At 45.2% G+C, this 14,113-nt stretch overlaps 1 protein-coding gene across 6 annotated transcripts in view; it reads right to left on the reverse strand.

Moving 5' to 3' along the window:
- Positions 1 to 13,135, reverse strand: part of AKAP13 (A-kinase anchoring protein 13) — a 245,561-nt gene extending 232,426 nt beyond the window's left edge. For 5 of the 6 annotated variants that reach the window (XM_077918966.1, XM_077918969.1, XM_077918967.1 and 2 more), the window contains exon 1: positions 12,921 to 13,135. The gene's annotated coding sequence lies outside the window, so the exon portion shown is untranslated. The remainder of the gene's footprint in view (positions 1 to 12,920) is intronic. The other variant, XM_077918970.1, reaches the window with a different exon arrangement.
- Positions 13,136 to 14,113: the final 978 nt, after the last annotated feature.

A 14,113-nucleotide genomic window follows, 5' to 3' on the forward strand; every position in this document is an offset into this window, starting at 1 on the left:
TACATTCTAAACACATCTATCACACATTTAAAGCACATGAGTCTCTCAAAGGATCCTGGAATTGTGGTTTATCCCTCGCAGAGCTACAAATTCCAGGCATATTTAACAAATCATGCTTCCCATGATTCTTCGGGGGAAGTCACGTGCCAACATCCTAGGAAACAGCAACCAAACCTCTGCAAACCTACAACTCAGGTTATAACGGGCATGATGGCCTCACCCAGTGACACCCACTACAGTGGTACCTCAGGTTACATACGCTTCAGGTTACATATGCTTCAGGTTACAGACTCCGCTAACCCAGAAATAGTGCTTCAGGTTAAGAACTTTGCTTCAGGATGAGAACAGAAATCGTGCTCCGGTGGCGCGGCAGCAGCAGGAGGCCCCATTAGCTAAAGTGCTGCTTCAGGTTAAGAACAGTTTCAGGTTAAGTACGGACCTCCGGAACGAATTAAGTACTTAACCTGAGGTACCACTGTACTGTTATGCAGCCCCCAAAGGTTGCCAATGCAGGAATGTAGCTCCTTGGCTGGAAAAGCTTCCCCAGCTCTGGGTTCTCAGACTTTTGTCTTCCACCCAGCTTCACATAACTTTGCTCACAAAAACAGGCCCATCTTTCATGTTATAAAAGCAAGCCTACACCAGTTACTAAAGTCTGAGTTGTGCACTGTAATTTATAGAACAAAGGAAGCTGATTAAGTGGCCCACAGAAACCCACAGCAATGTTCAAGTGGTCTGTGAGAGCCGTATTTGAGAATTGCTGATCTAATTGATTAGATCCTCAGATGTCACAAGTCTACAGGTCATTTCTCGCACTCACAGTTGAAGAACACAGATAGCAAGAAAAGGGTCAAATGAGAACAATATTGGCACACGAACAAGAAGAACCTTTTAGCCTACAAGCCAGTGTGGTGTAGTGGTTAAGAGCGGCAGTCACGTAATCTGGGGAACCGGGTTCGCGTCTCCGCTCCTCCACATGCAGCTGCTGGGTGACCTTGGGCCAGTCACACTTCTTTGAAGTCTCTCAACCCCACTCACCTCACAGAGTGTTTGTTGTGGGGGAGGAAGGAAAAGGAGAATGTTAGCCGCTTTGAGACTCCTTAAAGGGAGTAAAAGGTGGGATATCAAATCCAAACTCCTCCTCCTCCTCCTCTTCTTCTTCTTCTTCTTCTTTTAAGCCACATGCTCAACAATTCTGATAATAGCTTGACACAGCATAATTCCATTTTACTGCCATTATGTAAGGTCTAGTGTTCTGGAAGAGAAGGTGCTTCACCAGCGCAGGGCCAAAAAACAGCCATTTTGCCACAAGCATTTCTTTTCTTTTTGAAGTTCAGATTGCATTACCAAAAAAAAGTGTGTGCGCACAAACAACAGGTTTGAAAGATGCTTACAGGTGCATTACATGTTGGGCCACCTTGGAGAGAAGTCATGTAGCTACATGCAGGATGCAGCACGGGAGCAACTTTGAAATGCAAACCTACAGAGAAAGGTATCTGGTCCCATAAGTATGCAAGGTGGAAAGAGCAGTCCCATCTTACGAAGGCATGTGTCTCTGGGCTTCCTAACCAACCCACTTTTGAAAAACTGCCCCCGTGAAGATATCCTGCCACTTCAATCATCCCCAGCCTTTGGTCTTTAGCATCAAACCAGAATAACGGAAGACACTATTATGGCAACTCAAATGAAAAGACAAGGGCTTTTAGAGTTCTTGGTCCTATCAGGTGCAAATTAACTACTAGAATGGAAGATTACCGTGCCCACTAATTATTAGGAAAGGCCTCTTGAAATGAGAACAAGGAATGAAATCCAGGCATGGATTTAAACTGCTTTGGGCCGTCGACCTTGATGAACATTACAAACCTCCAGTCACTGAAGCAGATCCCACGTCTGCACAGAAGAAGCCTGTAAAAACATTAACCAAGCGAGGACGGTTGCTAAGCAGTTACCCTCAAAAGGCTTAGAAAGGGCACAAAAGGGGAGTGCACACTGCACATTAGTCAACATCAACACCGCCACCACGAAGAAACTATTCAGGGAATGAAGAAACAACCAGATCAATTTTAGGAAAGGAAGTTTAGTAGCCGAAAAGGAGATTCATGAACAGAGATGGCAACATGAGGATGCAATTAAGTTGTCCATGTCACCTTTGAACAAGTACTTAAGACCTCTCTATTCTGCAAGGGTTGGGAGTAGGTAGGTTGCGGTATTGGCTACAAATTTACATTTATATCTCACCTTGCCTTCAAGGAGTTCAAGGTGATATACAGTAAATGGTTCTGCTCTCCAAAGAGCTGCAGCTCTGGGGTAGAACATCTATTTTGCATACAGTAGCCACAGGTTCAATCCTCAGAATCTCTGGGTGTGGGAGAGACCCTCATCTGAAATTCACCCTGGAGAACCGAACCGCTACCAGATAGTGTGGACTTTGTTCCAAAATAAGCCATTTTATCCTCTCAAGGACCCTGTCAAGTAGATTAAACTGAGTGGTCCAACAAGTCATGGCCGAGTAGGGATTTGAACCCTCGCCCAGAGAATAAAAAATTCATTGCAGAGTACATGTTATGTAAAACAAACAAGTTTGCATAGTTTATCAAAGTTGCAGTTCAGCCTGGCCTAACACAGAACTTGGAATGCCCACCTCAGTTTTTATCACACACTTGGATTAAGCGCCTATTACAAACAGGGGAGAGTTCTGTTTGGAAACATATTAAGAAATTGCGTGTTGTAATATAATTAAGTGGAAGATACTTGCTTGAATTCTGTCATCACTAAAAAGAGTCACATAGATGTTCTTCTTTAAGGACGGAAAGGGGCGTATATTTTAAGTGGGAATACTGTGCTCCCTATTTTCACTACTCAGAAACCACATCTGCTGAAATACAGCCAGTACAGTTCTTATCACAAACTAAAGGAACACCAAGGTGATGTTTATGGCTTTCTAAAGCAGCTTAAAGATTAACTCCATATGAGGAACACAGCTAAGAAAAGATATTCACTCAGTAAAGCGACTAGAGGTTTTTTTAAACAAATATTTTAAGACAGAGGTGGAGAACCTGTGGACCATCCAGATGTTGTTGGGACAATGGAAGTTACAGTCTAACAACATCTGGGGGGCACAGGTCCCCCATACCTGTATTATGTTATTTTAAAAACTTGACCCTGGAAGCAGATTGAATCTCCCTGAATGACTAAGTGGGATAGATTTATTTCAGGACACTAAGGTCCCCACATTGGCCTGATGTTCCGTTTTGGATGCGGAACAGTCAAAGTGCATCGAGCTATAACATAACTAACATCTGAGTACGCAGATGACAACAATAAAGGGCGGATGATGTCCCTGAAGGAACACGAGCAACAGAAGCAAATGTCTACTAGCCCCGAGGCTGCACCACTCCTCTCTGCCCATCATCTGATGAAACTCAACTTTTGCAACAGAGAGACTTTTGCATCTAAAGAAGCCTGGAAGATCAGAGCTTTCCATGGACACAAAACATTCCCCAATACAGAAGGTTCGGTTTTATCACAAAACAGGCTTGAATAATTCACCCAATCTTGGGAAGTCAGAGCTGAAACATACATACCCCAGCAGAGCTGCTACACCCATGTTCGTTCTCCGCTGGATAAAAGTGCTTAAAAGTGCTGAAGTTATCAGGCTAAAACAGCTTTATAACCGTTTTCAAAACACAGGCTGGCATTGGGTGGGAACTGGTATCTGCTTTTGCAAAATGGTTTTGCCTTTCCTTTTCTGGGCTTGTTGTTTAGTTGTTTAGTCGTGTCCGACTCTTCGTGACCCCATGGACCAGAGCATGCCAGGCACTCCTGTCTTCCACTGCCACCCCCAGATTGGTCAAACTCATGTTGGTAGCTTCGAGAACACTGTCCCACCATCTCGTCCTCTGTCGTCCCCTTCTGCTTGTGCCCTCAATCTTTCCCAACATCAGGGTCTTTTCCAGGGAGTCTTCTCTTCTCATGAGGTGGCCAAAGTATTCAAGCCCCTTCGCCACGACAAGGCAGTGATCCATGAAGCAGTTTCTGGGCTTAGCAGTGCCCAATTAAAGCACAAGGAGAGTTGGCAAGAGGGAAAATCAAGCCCAAAGTTGAACCTGCTCCATTTTTCACACTCTACCCCCCACCAATTTATTAAGTGTTCTGGACACAGATCAGGTTCCATACTTGGCACTGTTTTACCTGAATATAACCTGTGACTCTGAGCCAGGTTACACGTTTTTCCGGTTATAGTAACATCTACTTTCTTCCTTCTTTTTAAAAACTTTTGCTCCGAGACTGAAAATATAACTACAGAAGAATTTAGAACAACCAACGGTAACCCAAAAGAGAAAGGTTACAGCCACTTATTCAATATAAAATCAGGTAAGGAAGGAGAGAAAGATACAGCCGTTGCTAATTGAGTGCTGCTTTCTCATTTTTCAGCGTAGGTGACCAGTGACCTGGAAGACTATAATCTGCTGCTGAGTTCCAACCCAAATACCCCAGGTCAGATCTCCAAGATAAAGGTTGTAGGCTTGTTCACATGTCGCACTGAGCACAGATACAAGCTGTATTTCACACAAACGTCTGTTCATGTGTAGAGTACACACCCAAGTGAGGTTAAAGCTGGGGAGGGGCTGTGAGCTGGGGAGGGTCCGAAGGGTCAAACAGAAAACTCTGGAGGGCCACATTTGGCCCCTGGACTTGGGGTTCATCCAACCCTGCTTTAAAAAAATGTCTCTAGAGGGCTTTGGCACCTGACCACGGTTGGCAGATCTTGAGCTTCTAGTAGCAAACTAAGTAGATCCCACAAGCCCGAAGTCAGCTCTAATTGCTTTAACAACTCTGAGAACGGAACACTTTGCAACTTACATTTTTTGTAACATTTATCGTTTTTAAGAAGCCTCAAAGCAGTTTACAAAAAAAAGAATAGAATGGAATTCTCAACAGAACACAGTTAAAAACAAGTATTTAGAACATTCAAAAAATAATTAAAATCGACGATAATCTAAAAGCCAGGTTAAAAACACGTGTCAACATAGCCTTAAACAAAAATGGTTTTTTAGGTGCTGAAAAGAATACAGTGAAGGTGCCTGCCTCGTGCAAATAGGCAGGGAGTTTCAAAGCGTGAGGTCTGCCACACTAAATTATTAACTCTTATGTGGTAGGCAGTGTTTCTGATCACACATAGTTCCACCATTGGTATTGACTGCTAGGAGCTAGGTGCTTTTTAAAATCCTGAGTCATATTGCCAGGCAACTTGCTATCATAGTAGAGCTGAGCAACATGGCTTGCGATCTATTCGCTATTTACACTTGGGAATGTTAATTAGGAAAAACCTTGCACATTCAAGATCAGCACATCAGGGATCCGTAAATATGCAATGCCACCTGCTAACATTTTGACACAGAAGTGCCAACAACCCCAAGCATAGGATCCTCACATGGGCAATGTTTTAAAAAACAACCACCTCCCAGATTCACATTTAAGATGCCAAGGGCTAGAAAAAGATTGTAAGGAGGCTGCCAGGAAACCACAGTAAAATGACTTCAGATATGTGCCACAATAAATGAGCGGACATTTGGTGACGCCACAAAAGCAATCTCAGAGTACCTTTTGATGCTCGGAGCACCACAGATCCCATAATGTTTTTTCCCCTTTTCAAATCCTTTATTATTTTATTCACATAATATACAATCTTTACAACAAACAACTCCAAAATAAGCAGACAACTCCAAAATAAAATCATATGTAACAAAACCATCAGTCTCATGTTTTCATTTACACTGATCTCCGCTCCGATACCTTTACTTGATATTTCTTGCTGCTTTCTGCTTTCCTTATAGAATCTTTATAAAAATGTAAATCTCTTAAATCCTATACCAATCTTTAACAATTTCAATTAATCCCTTCACCTCCCTCCCCAACAGCCCAGTACCTCCCTTCACCCATGTGCGATCTTCTTTCCCCACTATTATTTTTGTTATTGTTGCTTTATTCACTTTCTTTGTTATTCCATCCTTAATATACTAATATCCTATCTCCTTGCGCCTTTTAATGTTTGCTTCTGGCCAAATCCCTGATGTTTAAAATTCTGCTGTCAATACTTTGCTGCAAAACTAGAGCGCGTAACAGGAAGTAGCTGTTCCAGGCTTGGGACAGCTGCAGCCACCTGGCCCAAAGAAACTCAAGAGCAGGGCTGTTGCTAAGATACCAAGACCTCACTGCAGCTTTTGGCGTTGGAGACCAGGGTTGGGAGAAGAGGAGAATGCAAGGACAGCTGGGGGTAACTGGTGGAATACAAGCCTGGTGTCCACTGAGGGAGGCAGGGCTTTTTCTTCTAAATAAGGAGGTGCCGAATGTTGTTGACACCCTTCCTAGAGCCATCCTAATGCATAATGGAGGCTGAATCCAAACACAACTTTATTCCATTTCCCCAAACGTTTCCATATCCATAGATTTTAATGTTTTATTTCAGATTTCACTCAATGCAACAACGACTTCTGGAAATCGAGTCACATATAAGGGAAGTTTAATGCTGATCTCCATGTTAACTGCTTCCAGGAAAATCACAATTGCAACTTCCTAACCTGGAAAATCGCAGGAGTTTTCCAGGCTGTAACTTTCCCGTGGTTTTCATGGATGATACAATGTGGTGAAATTTGGGGTGGTATTCTGGCGTACAGTTGTTTTCCCAGAGTTTTCATGAAGGAACAGAAACATGCACACCTATAAAGTCCATGTCTAATGACACACCATTAGTGTGAATGAAATTTAGCACAACATAGCATTATATGTATCAAAAGCCACAGTTCCTTAAAACAGGCAATGTTGTGTAAAAGGAAAGAAGGGCTAGCGTTACAACCACGAAAATGAATGCAAGACTCTCAATGTCTGAAAAATGCACCTGTAGTGGAGAAGACATTGGACTTAGGCTGGTATCACATCTGCATCATACATTTAAAGCACTAGTATACAACTTAAACAGTCATGACTTCCCTCAAAGAATCCTGGGAGCTGTAGTTTGTTGGCTGGGAATTGTTAGGAACCCCCTAATCCCCTCACAGAGTTACAATTTCCAGGGTTCCCTGGGAAGAGGGATTGACTCAAACCATGCTAAGAAGCGTATGGCGTATGCATTGTGAGGATGCGGCCTAGTTCAAGATGTTACATTGTGAGAAATCAGTCGAACCTACCTCACAGGATTGTTGTGGCGATAAAAAGGGGGTGGAATTTATATCCTACTCTAGGGAAAAAGAGGAGGCCTGACATGATCATAGTGGCTTCTTTTTTTGCATCAAAACCCTGGTTGTTTATGCAGGTATTTCAGATAGACCAATGATACAGTTATTATTATGATTTGCCTTTGGACTTATTTTATTGCTGACAGGTCCCGTTTTCACGTCAAGTTATACTAACGTGTGCTGCTTTTATGAACCCATCCCATGGTCTAGCAATACAGGACAAGGCAGAAATATTTAAATTAAATTAATTTTTTAATTTGTTTTCCCAGTAGTTCGCCTCCTCTCAAAATTATCATCTGGAATATTCGAAAAGGAATGAAGTATTAACGACCAGGAGTGGAGCAACATGCAGTCATTCTACTTTCCTCCGTAGCATCTAATACCAATCATCTGCAGGGATCACAAGGATCACAATCGCATATCAATAATGTGATTCGTTATGTACAGGGCTCTATAAATGCCTTCGTCAGGGTGGAGAAAGCAGAAAAATAAAAAAAGAAATTCTCTCAACACTAATTCATGGAAACTGAGGCGGTTCTGCCTCAAGGCATCAAGATGATGTGTCCCGTCTCAAGTGGCAGATTTTGGGTCGCTGTTCGGAGTCACAGAGAGGGAGACAAACGTTGACTCACAGGACGTTATCCACCACTTCCCATACTGAAATGAATGGGAATGACACATAAGCTTTTTTTTATAAAAAAAAATGGCACTGGCACTTAAAAAAAAACAAGGAAGAGTTTTTACTTGGCTCTGGTGGAGTGCTTCATAAGTCTCATACCCACCCCCCAAGTCCTACTACTGCATCAAAATGGCTGTATTGGAAGTCACATTAAATAAGCCACAGTTGTGCTTAAAGCAAATGGGCAGCCTGCTGGTGCATGTGGCTCAAAAACTGGCTCCTCGCCATCACACACTGGGAGCAACTGCTCTCCTTCCCCTGTCATCTGGGAGCAGCCATTTCATCAGACAGCCTTAATGGGAGAAATGGAAAGCAGGGCTCTCACTCCATCAGAAAAGGCCAGCTCCAACCGTCACCGCCTACCCTTGAGCTGTGTCAGCTGGTCATTATAACTGATTAGAAATTGGTGTCCAAGTCTGATTTCCCCCTTCCTTCCCTTTCACCTTGTGTGCCACAGTGTTGTTGTTTTTTAAGATTGTATGTAAGCCTGTGGGTGGGACAACCATGTTGTAATTGACTGTGAGCAAGCCACACTCTGGGAGCCTTTTCGGCCGAGGAGAGGGGTATCAAACGCTCTCAGTAATCCCGCATGTCTCCTCAAGATTCATGGTTTGTTTCCCACACACAACGAACCATAAGTGGCAAGCCAAAAACCAAACTTGGCTGCAGCTTGTGTTTTTTATGGAAGGGAACAAACCACAAACCCACCTTCGGACAACGAGGAAATACCTCCAAATTGTTGCTCCCAGCGAAGTGTCCTTTCCGATGCACTGCTTGCATCAATGGAGGATAGAGAGGGATACACGAAACTAAGCTACTGTATGAAGGTAAAATTCATGTTCATTTATGCCTCTGGCCCCCCACCCACCCCGGCATGGGGCCCCCAGGTGGTTGGCCAGAAGGGAATCCAGCCCCCGGGATGAAAAAGGTTCCCCACCTCTGGCAAACCAGGCCAAAGTCTTTGGCTGTGTAGCCATTATACCTTCAAAACACATTCTTTCCCTCAAAGAAATCTGGGCTAGTTCTTCCCTTCATAGTTTCAATTCTCAGTAACAATAGAGTTGGAAGGGACTCAAGCGTCATCGAGCCCACCCCCCTGCAATGCAGGAATCTCAACTAGGTCAAAACCCTCACAACTACAGTAACCCGAATTCTTTAAGGAAGAATGTGCTTCAAATGTGCTATAAAGATATAGTGTGTGCACAGCCTTCCTCATGGCGCTCAATTTGTAGAACGGAAGTAGAAAACCTAGAATTGAAGCTGAGATTTTAGAGGCACATTTCATACACCTCTAACCCAGGCTCTTCACTGCGGAGGGGGGAGCATTCCTTTTTAATAAAGGGTAAATAAACAAACATACATACATCCACTTTGCACAGACTAGGGGAAAAACATGTACCGATTATGCTGCAAGATTAAAATCTCCCACGCACATTAGGACATCAACATGAACTACTAGAAGCGCCCCACCCATTCCTTCAACTTCACATAGTTAACTCTGCAAAACAGCTTCAAGAGGCTAGGCTAAACTAGAGATCAGGCACTGGAGAGAGCCACCACCCAGGCCAAATCTGGCTGACTCAGAATGCAAGGCCCCACCGCAAGGTTGGGCAGGAGGGAAAGATCTCCCCCATCCCACCCGGCAGCAAAGCTGGGTGGCGGAACACCTGCTCTCTTCTCAAATCGGCAGGAGGGGAGGAGTTCTGCAGAACTTTGCCACCCAGTCCCTCTCTGCCCCAAGATGCTGGGGAGACTGGCAGCAAAGCTGGGTGGTGGAATTGGATGCTGCCTCCTGGGAAAGTGCCGCCTGAGGCAGCCACCTCATTCCACCTCATAGGCAGGGCGGCTCCAGACTCAAGTATTAATAAAAATAAAAACAATGTGCAATTTTTTTGTTTTAAAAATCAAAGCAAACTTCTGTTTATACAAATAAAAACATGGATTCACTGACAAACACACAAAAGCTTTAGGAAGATAAAGGAAAATCTAGCAGATGTGAAAGGAAAATACGCAAAATAGCTGTAAATTGGACTTTGGACATGTCCTGAATTATATTATATATGCGTGTGTGTCAATAACCGGTAGAGAAGGTAGGAAGAAAACAGAGCGCATAAAACATTATTGTTATTACAGAAAAACCCTTGAATGTACTGTAAATAATTTCAGTATTCCATCAAGGCGTACTCTCAGCGTCTCCAGATTGTCAATATTTTGAGGGAGAGATTTAGACACAGACTGTCAACGTACATTTGCACAAATAAAGTGGATTGTAGAATTACTGTTGCCCCAGCACAACAAATCCACTTTTAAAAACCAAACTTTTTTGTGGCTCGGAAAGTGATGGAGAAAAGGCATTTAAAGTGTGGGGTGAATGAACAAATACATGCTCAACAGAGAACTTATGAACAGAAGTATCAGTATATATGCTCATTGTCATACAGCCCATAAACAAATCAGAACAAATGCTCAATAAAGACTGGACATAATCCAACCACCATGTGAGCTTTGAGCAAACAAAACAGAACGAATGCTGAATGAACAAGCTCATAGCAGACCAATGAAATGTCCTGCACAGTATTCAGTAATTTCCTATTAAACCTTTCCGCCAGCTATTCATCCACTAAATGGGATGCATGTACTTTCTGCTCAAGAAGTTTTCCCAAAAAACTTTATGCTGTACGCATTTAATAAAGCAACTCTCCACCAGACCTTCCCCTTCCTCTTAACCACAATATCAAGTGGATCAAAATTAAAATCATTTTAAATTAGGGTGGTTTATATTTTAATGGGGTTGCTTCGCTGTGTATTTCAAATTTAGATGTGCTTTTTAACAATTGGGGATTTTTACCAATGCTTTGCAGTTCCTTTTCATGTTTTTGCAAACTGCTTAGAAACTACCCAGAGTCTCAATGGTACGTACATTAATGAAAAACAGAATAATGGTAAGAGAGAGTATGTGTGCGCTATAACCAATGGCCTTCAATAAGAACTCTAGAAAGAAAACTTGCAAATTAGCCTGCATATGCAGGAACGATCACAATCCCAAACCAGAATTGGGGCCGAGGGTACAGTATTCAAAAATCAGACTTCAAATTAGTGAAAAGTTGCAAGGTAGGTGGAGGAGGAATGGAAACCTCACCACAATTAGTTCTTTGTAACCGCCTCCCTCCCCCCCCAAAAAAAATGGCATTGGGTTTTGTGTGTGTGTTTTTAAGTTTCTCTCAATCACGCTTTCAAAATTTTAAAGTACTACTTGAGAAATTACAGTGTTGCCTGCTGAAATGAAGCTCCGTTTTAAGGCCCAGATGTTACAAAACACCAGCCTATTAGACAGAAAAACATTTGGAAGGCGAGGGGTGGAGAGGAGAGAAGGAACACAATGACTTTACAGGACACAATTGGAAGTGGGGGGGGGAGAGAGAGAAACTGAGCTGGGAGGGAGAGGAGGGGGGCCTTCAGACATCCAGGACCTCCCCCCAACCCACAGCACTTAAATCTCCCAAGAGATTCCTGTTTTTGCGTGCACACCATGCCTTTAAAGCACAGCCTCTCTCTGCAGAAAATAATGGGAACTGTAGTTTACCCCTCCTAGGGCTAGAATTCGCAGCACCCCTTAAGAAACTATACATCCCCCGGGTTCTGGAAGGCGGGGGTGAGAATGGGGTTTAAATGCCTCGTGTGTGCAACAGCCTAGCCCCCCACCCAAAAAAACCCATACAGGGGCACAGTGGAATTCAACAGGCTCACGCACAGTATGTCTCCAAAAGCGCAAAAGGCCGGCAGACATAGCGGCAGTCGGAGGCAGGGGGGGGGCCCTCATAGGCATAGCACAGATCGCATCCCGTTCCTGGCCTCTACCAAGTCAGATCACCCAAAATGCCAGAGATTAGACCACCACACGCAACCCGAGAGGAACTTTGGAAGAAAAGAAAAAACCAGCTTCCATGCAGTTAAAAGTCCCATTCTCTCCGCCCTACAACATTCTCAAAGACTGAAGAATGTGCAGAAAGAGAAGGAAGTTGTTTGGGGGTGGAGGAAGAATCCCCCACCCGCATTGCAAAACAATTTAAAAGAGTTGGGGAGAAAATGAGTCTTCTCCTCCTCCGGCGCCTTTTGCAAAACTTCACACCGACCTCCCCCAAGCGCCCCCCTCCCCTCTAAGATTTGCAACTTTGCCTGGTCTGGAATAAAGCCACGTTTAAATTGAGGAGGGGGCGCTCCCTTCAAAGTAAATAGCGTAAAAGGGAGCTGGGGGGGGGGGGCTTTTGCAAGGGGGAATCAACACACACCCCCGCCAAACAAGCCCCCTCCCCTTAAAGGAAGAGCAGCAAGGCCCCCCTTCCCGCAAGCACAGACGCCCCCCTTCCTCCTCCCTCTTCTTTTCTACCCACCCCCAAATCTTCGCAGGGGATCCATGATCAGCCCCCCGCCACCCAGAGGCCATCTGTAAAATGTCAGGCTTTAGAAATGCTTTTAAAAAGACAAAACTCACCCCCCACCTCGCCCAAGATCACCCTTTAAAGTGGCATCTACCCCCTTTCTGGATCCCATCTTTGCTACCCACAAAGCGGCCGGGGGGGGGAGAGAAGAGGCTTACTTCACGCAAGGCGGAATATGGAGGACCCCCCCCCCCCCCACGCGCGCTTTCCCTGCAAGAGCCGGCCGACGAGCAAAGGAACCTGTTGCCATTATTCGCACGTGGAAGCGCACCGATCATTGACTCGGATTAAAAACCACCGCGCGACGAGTTCCATGGGACTTACTCCCAAGGAGGCGCAAGCGCCGCCAGCCTTGCCAGCGTGCGCGCCCGATCCTAAACCCCCAACCGCAAGGAAAAAGCTCGGCCTGGCCAAGATTGAATTGGCACACTTTTCCCCTACAGCAGTTTTTTTAAAAAGCGCAGAAGAGGGTCGCGATCCCCAATCCTGTGCAGCCGCTGCATCGCGGGCCCCCCAAACCAGCAAAGGCGAAGAACAAACAAGAAGGAGGAAAGTTTCCCCGCTCACCACGAGACTCGCCCGCCGAGGAAGTTTCCCTCTTTGGCCGCAGGAAGAGAATTGGAGGGGGGGCCCTCCAAGCATCCACGATGGGCAGCCGCGGGGGGAAATGGCCGCTCACACACCGCCCGCTGCTGCTGCGTGGTGGCTGTGGCTCTGTCCGGGACCCGAGCGCTCTGGGCTGCCCCCTCCCGCAACGAACGAGCAGGCAGGCAGGCAGGCTGCTCTCCAACGCCGTGCGCCTGCGTGGAAAGCACAGCCTTTGAAAGAGGACATTGGAGAAAAACTATTCTTCCCTTTGCGCTTGCATGGAACGCAAATCGGTTCCATGACCGCCACCTATTGGACGGTGAGCTCAAAACACAGGTCTCCCTAAAGCAGAAATGGGGGAACCTTTTTCCGGCCCAATGGGGGGCCACGTTCCCCTCTGGACAACCATTCGAGGGCCGCATGCCAGTGTAGTGGACAAGGCCAAAGCAAAAGTGGACAGGCAATGCAAATTTTGTCTGTGGACCATGGGCTACTTTCTACTTGCACTCCTCTCTAACCTCCTCCCAGGCATACAAGAGAAATTATCAAGGTTCAAAGCACTCAAAGAAGGTGCAAAGCTGTATCAGTGGCTAAGGAGGAGGTGTAGCCTGCAGAAAGTCCCAAGGGCCAGAGACAGGGGCCTGGAGGGCCGCATTTAGCCCCTGGGACGGAGGTTCGTCGGCACTGTTCTTCCTAGAAACAAAGTGTTTTGCGTTGCACCATAGGGCATGTCTACACTGCAAGGTTAAACCATTTTCAAACCCAGTTTAAAGGGTGTGAGGGAACTGTGGTTCTATTGAAGGGAGAGGAAACAGAGAACACAGCATTTTTGCACAAGTTCACTTCCTGGCACACTGGAGAGGAAGCCATAAAAATTATAATTTGCAGGGCACCTGCACAGAGAGAAATTTGTGGTTAAGCATATGCTCTTACAGCACAGAGCAAGGGGAGCCAATGTGAGCCCCATCAGGTACTGCCTTAAACCTCCACCATCCCTAACCATTGGTCATGCTAGCTGGGGCTGCAGTCCAACACCCTGGGGGGGGGGGACACAATATTGGCTATCCCTGCCCTACAGACCACTTCACCAGGTTCTAGGCTTAATCTTTTAAGGTGCTACAAATATCCCTTGTTGGTTTTGCTGCAGCAAACTAACTGGGCTACACTATTGG

The sequence above is a fragment of the Podarcis muralis genome, chromosome 14 (assembly GCF_964188315.1).
Source record: "Podarcis muralis chromosome 14, rPodMur119.hap1.1, whole genome shotgun sequence".
Lineage (NCBI taxonomy): Eukaryota > Metazoa > Chordata > Lepidosauria > Squamata > Lacertidae > Podarcis > Podarcis muralis.